Consider the following 11,893-nt stretch of genomic DNA (forward strand, 5'->3'; position numbering starts at 1 on the left):
CTAGCCTTTTCTATCACTAAATGTGGTAATGTAAGGACAGCAATTTACTTTCTTTACCTTTGATTGTTAATGATATCAGTAATCTGTTATCGTGAGGTTCCAAAGGTTAGTAAAACGGTAGATGTACAAACAGGATGTAACACACGCTTGCAACACAGTTTAGATATTCCTTTTAAAAGGCTATCTTGCGCCATAAGGAGCAGTACAGACCACATACACACTTCTAGTGTGAAAAAGGCCGCTTTATTGAAGACAGGTGCACATCACGTACATTTTACCCTAGGACTTTGTCTCACAAACAGGATCTCATTATACATTACTTCACCTAATTCCCCCTATGCCCCACCCTAAATTTACCAGCCCCCTTTAACATCCTTAACTTCAAACTGTAACTCCTACCCTGGTATTGAACTTTCAACCTTTCCAACGGTAAACACTTTGACCTACATCTGATATCATCTCACTATCAAAGTACCCTAACACTTAACTTTTCCTCCCTCCAGGTTTAACTTTATTACCACCCCCATTGTTCTGCTTCCCCTATGTTCACAACCATCATCTTAAGGTATAACCTTGTCAACTGCAATGCCTACTGCCTGCACCTGCCTCAAGCAACAACAAATTACAAAATAACATTTTGTTGTGCACCTTAACTCCACCAAAACAACCAACAGGTTCTTTAAAACCTAAAAAGGAGAAATATTTTTAAAATAACCCTACCCCGAAAACTCCTCCTTTTAGGGAAGGGTGGGTGGGAAAAAATTATCCTGAAGCGACCGCGCAGCAGTGATTGCCTGGAGGGTTGTGTTCAATACCCTCCAGGTGCATGTGAGAACAGACTGCTTGGTGCTAGTGGCTGGCTGTGAAGTTCACGGTATTTGCATACTGGTAGAACGTTTACTTTGCTATTTTGCACATTGCTGTTTTGGCCTCTTTTAATCTTTTTAAAATAATCTGCATCATTTGCAAAACTGTACTGTATGGTGAATATCCTACCTTGAGGTCGCTGCTGAAGCCTGGTTCGCCGGTCTCTACCGCTTCGGACCCGGTGAGCGGCGGCCATCATTGAGTTAGCGCTCTAGTCGCGCTATAGTCGCTCATGCTACATAAACACGCCCTGAAGCGACCTCGCAGCAGTGATTGCCTGGAGGGTTGTGTTCAATACCCTCCAGGTGCGTGTGAGAACAGACTGCTTGGTGCTAGTGGCTGGCTGTGAAGTTCACGGTATTTGCATACTGGTAGAACGTTTACTTTGCTATTTTGCACATTGCTGTTTTGGCCTCTTTTAATCTTTTTAAAATAATCTGCATCATTTGCAAAACTGTACTGTATGGTGAATATCCTACCTTGAGGTCGCTGCTGAAGCCTGGTTCGCCGGTCTCTACCGCTTCGGACCCGGTGAGCGGCGGCCATCATTGAGTTAGCGCTCTAGTCGCGCTATAGTCGCTCATGCTACATAAACACACCCTGAAGCGACCGCACAGCAGTGATTGCCTGGAGGGTTGTGTTCAATACCCTCCAGGTGCGTGTGAGAACAGACTGTTTGATGCTAGTGGCTGGCTGTGAAGTTCACGGTATTTGCATACTGGTAGAACGTTTACTTTGCTATTTTGCACATTACTGTTTTGGCCTCATTTAATCTTTTTAAAATAATCTGCATCATTTGCAAAACTGTACTGTATGGTGAATATCCTACCTTGAGGTCGCTGCTGAAGCCTGGTTCGCCGGTCTCTACCGCTTCGGACCCGGTGAGTGGCGGCCATCATTGAGTTAGCGCTCTAGTCACGCTATAGTCGCTAATGCTACATAAACACGCCCTGAAGCGATCGCGCAGATGGCGCGCCCAAGGTGCGCCCAAGGCAAGCCCGTCTGCGCCCATCCACGCCCGTCCGCGCCCGTCCGCACTCGTGCCGGGCTCAGGGCGATGAACCCTGCCTCCACGCCAGAAAAACTCATCTCTTACGCTAGGGAGACTCTCCTACGACTCAACCCTGCTACCGACATCTCACCTTGCCCTAGATTCTCCCCCTCGATACCAGTTGACACGTTGCCCCATTTTTGTGGTAACTGTTCTGGTGAACTTCCTTTAATTCTAGCTGCGCCTATCAAAACCCTTTCTCATGGCTGCTTAGAACCGAGCCACCTATGAAGGCATCTCCTTTCAAATGCCTCTTGGTGAATGCCCGATCGCTAGTGAAGCACAGCCAAGAATGCTCCATCCTGGTTGAAGATCAGGATGTTAAGATGGCCTTTATTACAGAATCCTGGACAGACAATGCGTCAGGACCAGATTTGGTTGAAGCCGCCCCACCTGACTTTCTTAGCTATAGTCTGGACAGCCCTCTGAGAAGAGGGGGAGGCCTGGCAGTGATCTACCACAAAAGCCTCAGCCCCACTTTTGAGGACGTGTCTAATAGCTCTTGTGAGGCACTTTCTATTAATGTGCGGTTTGGCCCTCATGATTCACTTAAAGTGATGCTCATTTACCGTCCCCCAGGCTCCAAAGTGGCCTTTCTCGACTCAATAGGCCTATTGCTGGAAGATGGCCTCTGCGTCAAATCCTTCACCGCCTTAGGCGATTTTAATTTTCACTTAAATGATCCCTCGGACCCTGAAACGGCTCGACTGGTTGACTCATTGAGTGCCATTGATCTTCACCAACTAGTATCTGGTCCCACTCACAGGGCCGGCCATACCCTGGATGGGATTTTTACTAACTTACCCTGTTTGTCAATTACGGGTACCTTGTCCTTACCTTGGACCGACCATTCGGCTATTCTCTTTGAGATTGCCCAGTCTACCCCTCCTCAAGTTCTCCTAAATCTTAGGGACGGGTTAGCCATTCTGGCCCGGAAAAATATCAATCCATCCAACCTTAATGAAGCATTGACTAACTCAGCCCGGACCCAACGCCTAATATAGAGGATGCCTCTGCAGCCTATACTGACTGGATTAAATCAGCTTGCTGCCGTCTCGCACCGGTCAAATGGCGCATCCCCAAACGTAGAACCCCTTCTGCCCCTTGGTTCTCGCAGAGTCTTCAAAAGCTGAAAACAGAATGTAAACGTTTGGAGCGATTATGGAGGAACGGCTATACCTCCATCAACAAAGACAGGTACAGATCCCGCCTCCTAGACTATAAAAACTCGCTGCTTACTGAGAAAAAGGCCTTCTTTTCCAATAAAATCATCGAAGCCAAATCTTCTGCTAAAGAACTTTTTAAAACTGTTACTGCCCTTCTTGCTCCCCCCAAACCCACCCCAGACAGTAGTTATGACTTCTGCAATACTCTTGCACAATTTTTCGTGGCTAAGGTTGATGCCATCTTTTCCTCTTTCAACATGCCCTCAGGACCCCCCGCTGATATTAGCACCGACGTGATACGGTCTAATAACCTCCTCACCTTTGATAATTTCACGCCCCTGTCTAATCAGGTGGTGGTCAATCTGTTGCTGGGCTGTAATTCTGGTTCCCTGAAAGACCCTTGCCCTGCCTCTATAATCAAAATGGCCCCAGATACAATAGCCAACACTCTCACTCCACTTCTCAATCAGATTTTGGCTGCTGAGCAATACCCCTTGTCCTGGAAAACCGCCTCGATCCTACCTCTCTTAAAAAAAAACAATCTCGATCCGAAAGACCCCAACAGCTATAGACCTATTTCCTGTCTCCCCTTACCGGCCAAAATACTGGAGAAGGCGATGAATTCGCAACTCAGTCTTTTTCTGGACACCAACACTCTGTTGGACCACTCCCAATACGGGTTCCGGGCCGGGCACAGCACGGAATCGGCCCTGTTGAAAGCCACGGAAGAGATTAGGGAAGCCGTCGACCAGGGAGGTTCAGCTATCTTGATCTTACTGGACCTGTCGGCGGCTTTCGATACGGTTCGCCATGTTGTCTTAACAGATTGACTCTCCAAGGTCGGCATTCAGGGCACTGCCCTTGCACTCCTTAAGTCCTTCTTGTCCAACAGAACCCAAAACGTGGACATGGGCACTTTCTCCTCCAAATCATTTGTTCTTCCCTGTGGAGTGCCTCAGGGGTCCTCGTTGAGCCCGACGCTTTTTAATGTTTATGTTAAACCTCTTGGATCTCTCATACGATCCTATGGCCTCAGGTTAACCTCTTATGCCGATGACACCCAGATCGTGATCTCCCTTAACAAAGGGACGGATGTAACCAAAGCCTCTACCTGTCAAGACTGTATGTCCGCCATCACCAGCTGGATGGCTGCCAACTGTTTAAAGCTTAACACGGGCAAAACAGAGTTCATCATGTTCGGGAACAATCCCTGCCTCTAGTCCCCAGCCTGGTGGCCCAGTGATCTGGGCCCCCCCCTCTCCCGCCCTGAAAGTAAAAGATTTGGGGGTGATTGTTGATCATAAACTCTCCTTTGAGAAGCAGGTTAATAAAGTTACATCCACGTGCCTTCTAACCATAAGGACGTTGATGGCACAGAACGCGGCAGCCAGGTTGCTAACGAATACTCCTAAATTTGTGTCCGTTAGCAAAGGACTACGAGATTTGCACTGGCTACCCATGAAACATCGGGTTCTTTTTAAGTCCCTCTGTATAGCTCATAAATCACTTCACAAAACCGGACCTTTGGACCTTAGAAACCGTTTCCAGTGGTACATTCCTGTGAGAACTCTTCGCTCTAGCGATGCCAAACTGGCGGTAGTAACTAGGGCCAAAAAGGCAAACTGGGGCGGGAGGAGCTTTGTTCGCAAAGCCGCCCACGCCTGGAACGAACTCCCTTTATTTCTCAGGTCCACTCTCCTCTCTTTTAGAAAAGGTCTAAAGACCTGGCTGTTCTCATTCTAGACTTTCTCTCTGCCTCTGGTTTTAGTTGTTCATTGCCTCTCCAGACTTTCTGCTACAGCGCTCGGACACCTTCGGGTATTAGAGCGCTCTATAAGTTGTTATAACATAACATAACATAACAGCTAATGACACCACCGTGCCACCACAAAATGGTAATAGGGAATATAAAATGGCTGTTTTGAAACTGGGCGATAAAGCCCAACATAGCCTAGCCCAAACAGAGCCTAAACAAAGCCCAATACATCCTGGGCTGCACCATTTCCCAAACTCCCGGGGGAAGGCACACTTTCCACTGGTTGGCTGTCCCCCAAAGCCCATTTGCCCATACATAGCAGCTCAGACCACATACTCACTTCCAGTGCGAAAAAGGCTGCTTTATTGAAGACAGTTGCACATAACATACATTTTAGTCTAGGCCATTGCCTCACAAAACTAGACCCCACTATACATTACTTCACCTAATTTCCCCTAGCCCCACCCCTAAATGTACCACCCCACTTTAACATCCTTACCTTGCAACTGCAACTCCTACCCCAGCATTGAACTTTCAACCTTTACAATGGTAAACACTTTGACCTGCATCTCACTATCTAAGTATCTTAACTTTTCCTTCCTCCAGGTTTAACTATATTACCAAACCCAGCCCCCCCATTGTCCTGTTTCCCCTATGTCCACAACCATCATCTTAATGTATAACCAGGTCAACTGCAATGGCCACCGCCACTCAGAAAAGGCCTATCCCCTTCCTCCTTTCTGACCCCCACAGAACTTCGCCTATCCCCGCTCACTGACAGTACATTATCCAAAGCCTCTCTGATCTGAATCAAATACAACTGTAACCCGTACTCCATTCCCTCTAAAGAAATATTGTGCCTCAAATTTCAACTCCAGATGCTCTGCCCTTCCAAACCTCTCTTCTCTGCAAAAAACTCTCATATCCCTGTTAATTTTACGGTTGGCCTTGTCAGTGGCGACTGGCCTGGTCGACCCTCTCCAATGCTGCCTTGGAACAAATTCCGTCCATATAACATATATCCCTGATCACTGCCTCCTAATTTCCAACATCTTTTTCATCTCCTTCAACGCTGAAAGGCCTTTCCAAACCACAAATCATTTTCCCCCAAATGCAAAACCGAAATGTCACGACATCTGTGTCTCCACAATAATGGATTCAAACAAGGTAGCAATTCATTGCACAGTAAAAAACTGTCCGTCCAACCCAAGTTTACCGCCTCTGCCTTTTTGCCATTCATGTTGCTCAGACCATTTAATAAAGGATTGTCCTGAAATCCATATGGACAAATCACCCAGCTACAGCACCTGAAGAGAACACAAATGTAAGATGTGGAAAAGGTGGCATCACAAACCCCACCTCCTGTTCCCCTCTCACATATTGGCAGAATCAGCTTGATGACCATCAGCCCAATGCCATAATACTTTCCCTGCCCCATCTTCATTGAGCCACTTAAGTGGCCGCTCAAATCCTAAATAAGTGTGTCCCGAACTTCTTTGGGTTTTTTCCAATGTTTGCCAAGGCACATCGCATGATCCATACAAGCTGAAGCGCAGTCACCCAAGACCCATCCCAGTGACGAAAAAAACACCCCTCTTGGTGGTCCACTAACCTCCCACCACTTTGCCCCCCTTTGTACTAAACACACTTCCCAGGCAGGAAAGACATGGAGTCTCACTCTCTTTCCAACTGCCCTCGTATCAGTCTTAGATTGGCAAATGCATAATTCCAGGCTGTTCTCCCATCGACATCACCCCAACTCAACCCCGGAATACCTTTCCTACCCAGTAGCTCTGAAACCCTAAGAGCCCTGAAAAACATCCATGACATGAGCGTTGAGAAAACAACACTTTCACCCTGTTCTTTGCATATTTGCTGAAGCATTGCTAAAAGTAGTTCTATCAAAGACCTAGATAAAAGCCACTGTGTGCGAGGCCACCAGCCCCTTTTCCTAGACCATCCTTCTAACATTCTCTTTCCCAGTTACCCTGCCACAGGTGTATATCCCCATAACAGTTCACCTATGAATGTGATGCCTACCAGTTTCCCCAATATCATGACCCTAAAAGGTCATGATCAACGTGAGTATGTACTGTACCACATCTTCCTCCCTGTCCAGCTGTTCTGACCTTCACTCAGCTCCCTCTCTTGAAACGCCTTCCAGGCCAGAGCATAAGCCTTCCTGATTGATGGTGCCAAAAGACCCTACCAGCAACTGCAGCATCCTCACTCTCCTATGCTCCACATGTTGTCCAGTATCATCGTCCTGTCTTTGTCTGCCTCCATTGCCAGCCCATGGACCCTCTCCCACCGTGAACGAGACAAAGCATCCGCAGTGTCATTATTCACCCCTGGCACATGCTTCACTCTAAAAGCAACATCATGCTTCAAACACACATCACAAAAACACACAGCAGCTTATGTACCTGCTCATCCCTTGCGGACTGCCTGCTCGTGTATGACCGACATGTTTTCCACTCTAAATAGTACCTTTTTGTGTACCAGTTTCTGCCCCCACAATGTCATAGCAATCACCAATGGGAAAAACTCCAAAAAGGACACAAGAGGGGAGTGCTCCTAGTAGGAGCAAGAGCCCCACACACCCCAAGAGGTGTCATGCTTTATCATAGGGTAGCTCCTCTTTGAACCAGTGTGGTAATCCCCAACGGGCCCCGTGAGGGGGCTCTTTGCCGGAGACCATTCTAGAATGATCGGAGGGTGGGCCAGCCACTAATCATACTCACCGACTTTAAGTCAATCGCGACACCATTGAGCGTCCGTTCTCACCGGAGCGATTGGCTCCTGCCTCCCAGCCTGCTGGTCACCGTTACGGTTGGTGTACTTCACTGACAGTATGGTTCCACATTTTTGCATGTGCATTAACCATCCCTCAGTGAGTAGATAAAGGGGGAGATTTACAAAAAAGTAGCGCAACACAGCCCCCGCGAGGTGGCGCTGCATTGTGCGACAGGGAGTAAGCAGGAGAGCGCCATATTTGTAAAGATATGGCTCTCTCCTCCCCTTTTCCTTGCGCCGGCGCTGATTTCAGCAGCCGTGCTCCATGCACACACCTTAGCTCTGTAGCGCTAGGGTGTGTGCATGAGTGTTGCATAGGTTTTGTACAGGAAGGGTACTCTTCCTGTACACAATTCTATGCTAGACACGAGCGAAAGCTTTTCCCACTTTGTATGCATGCTACACAGTGCAGCACGCTTGCAAAGTCAGAAAAGGAAGGAGAAATGAAAGCATTTCTCCTTCCTTGCACCTAGTTGAAAGGCGCAGTTTTCTCACGCTAAACTCAATCTACTGTTTTTAGTAAATTGGGTTCAGCGTGAGAAAGCTTGGGTGGTTGCATGGCAACGCCCATGTACCACGCTTGGCACGCCCTCATGGCGCAAAGAAATGCGAAGCAGCATAATACGCTGCTTCGCATTACTTTTACGTTATTTCCAGCGCTAAGCAAGTTTAGCGCTGGAAAGTTAATTAGGAAAAAAAGATTTTGCGCCGTTTTGCGTCACTTTTGTGATGCAAACACGGCGCGAAATCTTAGTAAATCTCCCCCAAAGGGTTTACGGTCCAGAAGAAGTGCCACGATCTAACAGATGGTAGTAGGCATAGAACATGTAGACCCACATCCTTACTCAACACGTGCTTGATAGGATCATTATATCCTTTTCTTGCAACAATGATGATTAAAGTTGGTTCAGCGGGTTCTCATAGTTATTTTTAGTTCACACTTTCCCTGCACTCTACTTACCCTTTATATACACCACACACACCAGACACAAACCCTTCATCATCGGCTAAGATAACAGGACAAAGAACTCCGGCAAAAAGTCCCCTCATGGGGCCCGTTGGGGATTGAAGTGCCGGCCCAGCAATGAGCTGCCCAATGATGAAGCATGACACCTCTTGGGGTGTGTGAGGCTCTTGCTCCTACTAGGAGCACTCATCTCTTGTGTCTACCTGGTAAGGACCGTACTCCTATTCTTATCTCCCCTCCCTGCATAGGAACAGCATACCTCTGTTTTCTCAGTTTACCTCTCGGGGCACGTATGCTAGATCTTTTTTGCCCCCGGTGCCACATTGTTTTTAGCTAATGATGGCCAGTGTGTCACCACAAAATAGTGACAGGAATATAAAATGGGTGTTTTTATACTGGGCGATAAAGCTCAGCACAGTCCAGCCCAAACAGAGCCCAAAGGAAGCCTGATGCAGTCTGGGCTGCACCATGTCCCATACTCCCGGTGAGGCACAGCTCCCTTCAGTCAGCTGGCCCTCAAAACCCAATGGGGCCCCCAGCAGCCAAATGAATAAATCCTGCAAAAGACCATAGTCTATACAAGCAAACAACACAGTGCAGGTATGCCATGTGGTGTGGTGTCAATGTCGTTCCTACAGCACTTACAAATAATTAGAACATTGGAATGTTGGGAGCTCCATTGAAGACAATGGAGTGTTCCATACTTTTACGGGCCGGTAAAGGCCCGCAAAGCAACATTCCAATGTTGTTTTCAAAGGCCTCTCGGAGCCCAAGGGAATTTAAACCCCTCGAACTCCGAGAGGACTTTGTTTTATTTGTTGGAACATTCTGCCCTCTAGTGGCAGAATGTTCTAATAGCCTTATAGCCCTTTGCAGCTGGGCTATACCGGCTATTAAAGTCCCGCTCCCTTGCTAAAGTCCCTCGCCTTCGGCTCGGGCCTTTAACACTGGAGCGGGCCTTTAATAGCCGCCGCTACGGTGGGCTATAAGGCTATATTAGAACATTGGAATTTTGAGAGCTCCATTGAAGACAATGGAGCAGCTCGGGGCTTTTAATGGCTGATATAAGCCCAGAGCTAAAACATTCAAATGTTTGCCTTTGTCAGAGCTGTTGTTCACTCGCCTTTGGCTCAGGCTTTTAATGCTGGAGCGGGCCTTTAATGGCTCGTATAGCCAGCTGCGGTGGGTTATAAGGCTACATTAGCTCCTGGCTTATAATGGCAGCTAAAAGACCGAGCCTCCAACATTCCAATGTTTGTTTTCATGTTTCTACATTTTTTTACTTTGGAACATTCTACTCTTAGGGGGTAGAATGTTCCAATAGCTTTACAGCCATTCTGCCTTGGGCTATACCGGTTGATAAATGCCCTTTCTCTAGTAATAGGCCCTCATCTGCTGCTCAGGCCTATAATTCGGGTTCAGGGCCTTTAACAACTACAGTGGGCTATAAGGCTATATTACCAACACACAAACTACCCCCATAACTGACTGCCATGGCTTGTGCTCATGAGTATGCTGTTTCTAATGCCCCAGTAAATGTCAAAGTTGTGTGCGCCTTAGTTTTGTGCTTCTGTAATTGGGCACCAGTAGCTAGCTCTTCAATAGACTAACATTGGAAACAGACTCTAATGGTAAAGGAAAATATAGCCACCAGTGTGTAGGCATTGGTAATTCAGTTCGGGGTTCAGCAGTACAGGAGACTGTGACACCAGTGGTAAACAACTCCATTTGCCAGAATTGTAGCCCAGTAACACCTAGACACCCTCAGTTTTTAAGATACAATTCTGGCAGATGGAGTTGTTAAATGCCCTGGGACCACAAACTGAGACTCACACCCCTATTTCCAATTACTGCAGGTTGAATCCCAGGCCAACCCAACAAAACCACCAAGGATCCAAACCATCTATGAACGGGGACAAAAACAGGTTTGACCATGATTGCATTGAATTTTTGACGAATAAGAAACCATCTTAAAAATCTAGATGAATTGAGCTACCACTGGGGCATGAAAAATTATCAAGATGCCTCCAGCATAGCTTTCTACTTTAACTAGCACAACCCCCAACCACATGTCCAGATGCCATCTCAAATCAAGAGTGTGGGCCTGACGCACTGACAAGAGACGCTGTCATCCCTGCTCGCAGTGAATCCAGCTTCCAGTGTTCTGACTCCCTTCTATTATTCCAATGCGCAGAGCCTATTAGGGAAATAGGAACTACACTACATGGCACCCAACGTTTGGTAAGGCACTAATTTAATGCTAGATACTGAGTAACTCAGTTGTGCTTTTCTCAGAGATCCTTACTCACATACTCCATAAGACGTCTGGAGTGGGTAGGCTTAAGTATCCACCAAAGCTGAATAGGACAAAAATCCTATATATTAGCTGTTTGGTTTGTTCAACGTTGAAGGATACAGTGTTCCAAAAATATTGTGCACCTTATCTTTGTTTCCTTGAAACTTGTTCAACATTTTTCAAAAAACAATGTCCCTGAACGGGGATACTAACATTGAGAACAGTGTAGCTGCGCCTGACCCAGTCATGACAGCTTTTAACTTTACAGGTTTAAATGAAACCGATGAGGGTGTTATAAACATCCCTCCAAACTTAAGGAGAGCCATCACTCTAAAATTTATAAAACACGGCCTAACACCAAGAGGTGGTAGAGCAGTTTTCGTGATAGAGGCACACAAATCCTTTCAGACAGAGGTATTCTATTCATGTATTGTATTCCCAGAATCAAATCCAGTAACAAAAGTATTTCACTTCTTTAAAGAAGATGACCCACCTGAGGAATATATTCCTTTCGAGGATATTGAATTTCCACTCACATACCAGGAGCATAATCTCTGGTTTAAAGGCGCCCTAAAACATCACAAAAACATTACCAGGCTCGGTCCACTAGGTAGACCAGGAGCAACATGGCCAATTCTAGCAGGCTACACACCTCATCCTGACATTGAAGAAATGTCAGACGAAGAATTACTTACTCAACTACAAGAGTTAATAAAAATTTACAGACAATTAGTCCAATATGTAATGCAGACTTTCACAGTCCAACCACCAATAACCATTCCAAATCAAACCCCTCAACAAAGGGTATACGCTAAAAATTACTCCACAGACTTTACACGCAGTCATGGGTAAAATGCCCACAAAACGTGAACAAATTCCATTCTGGATAGCTAAAAAAATTACTCAAATCGAAGCAGTATTTCCAAATACTAACCTTTATGAGAAACACAGAATCCTAACAATCTGTTTGCCAATGGGGATCACACCACAACTG

Source organism: Triturus cristatus, chromosome 4_1 (genome assembly GCF_964204655.1).
Source record: "Triturus cristatus chromosome 4_1, aTriCri1.1, whole genome shotgun sequence".
NCBI classification, from domain to species: Eukaryota; Metazoa; Chordata; class Amphibia; order Caudata; family Salamandridae; genus Triturus; species Triturus cristatus.